The sequence below is a fragment of the Calliphora vicina genome, chromosome 1 (assembly GCF_958450345.1).
Source record: "Calliphora vicina chromosome 1, idCalVici1.1, whole genome shotgun sequence".
Taxonomy (NCBI): Eukaryota; Metazoa; Arthropoda; class Insecta; order Diptera; family Calliphoridae; genus Calliphora; species Calliphora vicina.
The window spans coordinates 9,203,538-9,206,532 of NC_088780.1; positions in this window are offsets into that span (position 1 = coordinate 9,203,538).

A 2,995-nucleotide genomic window follows, 5' to 3' on the forward strand; every position below is an offset into this window, starting at 1 on the left:
CAGTTCTCACGAAGATGAAGGGTATAAAAACAGAAAATATTTCTGTAATACAGGAAATATGTAAAAAAAACTCTATTTCTGCTCAATCAAAATATCAAGCAGCTTAGGCCAATAGCCAGTATAAACTATTTTGGTCTCGTATTTCAAACATGAATACTAACAGGTGGTTTAAATTTCCAGATGCAAATCTGGAAACTTGTATTAAATAATAGCCAACAGCAATCATTGACAACTGTTTTTAAACTTATCAATTTAAGTGAACTTAAAATTTAAGTAATGTTATTCATTAAAATTAAATTAAATCAAATTAAATTCCCTTTGTCTTCTTCAATTTCAATATTATTATTACAACCATATTTTATGCAGTAAAACCAATCACACAAATTAAGTTGTATTTCGTATTCAAATATGTCTCTACTTTATATTAAATATTGTATTATTATGCAAGAATGTGCAGGGCTGTGTAAAAATACATTTAAACATTATTAACATCATCATTATCATCATCAGTTCTACTAAAATGCATATAAATTGTGGTATTTGTGTCTTTATATTATTATTATACATACATATGTATAACTGTATGTAGATAGTATATATTTTGCTGGTTTTTCTTTTCCCAATAGTGATGACAATTTACTGAAAGTAGTTATGACAATGATGTGACATCGCACATCATATTTGATGACTGTCATAATCGTAAAAGAAATAGTAGTAATAATAATGATAATGATGATAATAATAATGTGTGTTGTATTTATCTAGTACATAGATATATAGCTATCTATCTACTATTCGAAAGTATGAGAATATCTATCTGTAAAATGCTCGTGTGTATTAGTATCATTGCTTGAATTTATATTCCTACATAAAATGAGCAAATTGATCTAATATGTATGTTTCTTCGAAGGAAATAAGTGCAACAATAAAATCCCTTCAACAATAAATAAATATAATGAAAAAAAAACTATCAGAAAACATGGAATAATATGTACAATATAACATATCTTAATATATAATAAACTACCAACGAGGCTGGTTAAAATTATTTTTTTTATAAGAAAAATTAAATAATGAAACTTACCTAATTTAAAAATGTAGCTTTAAAATAGATTTCCAAATATCTGAAATATACAAATATGATAAATTTAACAAGTTTTGCTTACTTTGAAGTTGTTTAAAATTCGTTAAAATTGTTATACTGAATCCCTTAACTACTCCAGTATAATCTGTACGTATGATTAATTTCATTTGATAATTCTAAATATAAATTACTCATATGTACTAGTGGCATTTCAAATATCTTAAATACTTTAGTATAAACCGTACGTATGATTAATTTAATTTTATGTTTTTAAATAAAAATTACTCATACGTACTAGTGGTAGTTGGTATTTATTTGGAAATTGTGAAAGGTAATAATTCTGTTGCTCGCGAACGACAGCAGTTACCTTAATGAAATTTTACACAGCCAGAGCTGAAGTATTTCTGAATTGATTTGTGTTTACATGGCTTTTTTAGTAGGAATAGGGTATTGTGGACGGCCCCCCAAACTTAGTCATCTCTAGCCACAAAAAATTAAAAAAAAATAATAATATATAACACAAATGAATACTTATAGATTACTACTACCAAAGGATAGTAAATTGTGAACACATGAAATCAAAAAAACTTCATCTTCAAGATCAAAATCGCAAAAAACTTTGATTTTTTACCTTTTTCCCCTGTTCAGGTAGCAAACCGTTTAAAATTCAAAGAAACAATCAACTACAAAAATATACCTAAGATCTCAATAAACAACTTTCTAGAACATATGAACTTCCTAGGAATGATTCTTAACACTGTTAAGGTAGGTCAAGATAAGTTAGTAAGAAAAAACTTAAGGAATTAAGTGTTTTGGGCCATAAACTATTAAATTATTATAAACTAAAGCATACTTTTAGGCAGCTTTAAAAAAAATGATTTCTAAATTTATTTCGAATTTTTTGGTCTTGAAGATTATTTTATATGTTCACAATTTTTGTTCTTCATGACAAGGTCTACAACTTTGCCCCAGAGAGTAAATCAAAATTCCAAATTGTTTGCAAGATATTAACCAGAGAAAATTATCACTTTTTTGACTCACCTCCTTTAAAAAAAAAACAATTTAAAAATCCATTTATTGTCCAAATGAGCTGAAATTTAAAATATAGATAGTCCTTGAGAAGGTCTACAAAATATACTGACAATGATTTGCCCATTCTTCACTATTGCAGAACACTACAGAAGTGTGCACTTGATCATACTTTTTGGACAAAAAATCTTTGTTTTCTATTCAAAAAATAATAAATAATAATAATTTTATGCTTGTTATAGTGCCTAGACACATTCAGAATACATTGATATGTTTACAAGAGTTGTTCAGCTTTACCGCAGCTACAACTTTGCTAAATATTATTAGTGAAAAATTAGTAGTCCCTGTAAGTTATTTAAAAAAAAATTAAAAAAAATTTTTCTTTCTATATTTTTTTCAAAAAAGAACACGAAAATTAAATTTTTTGGCAAACAATTTAAACAAAATTTATTTGGTGGACTATTAACTATATATTTCTTCGGGCTCATACAAATTTTTTGTATGTTTCTGAAAGAAAACTTAATGTACATTGGGAACAGAGCCCTCACCAAACTTGACCAATTTTGAAGAATAATAATAGATTCATTTCAAAATGTCTTTGTCTGTCATTGTGTGTCTTTGTGTGTCTTTGTGTGTCTTTGTCTGTCTTTGTCAGTATTTGTCTGTATTTGTCTGTCTTTGTCTGTCTTTGTCTGTCTTTGTCTGTCTTTGTCTGTCTTTGTCTGTCTTTGTCTGTCTTTGTCTGTCTTTGTCTGTCTTTGTCTGTCTTTGTCTGTCTTTGTCTGTCTTTGTCTGTCTTTGTCTGTCTTTGTCTGTCTTTGTCTGTCTTTGTCTGTCTTTGTCTGTCTTTGTCTGTCTTTGTCTGTCTTTGTCTGTCTTTGT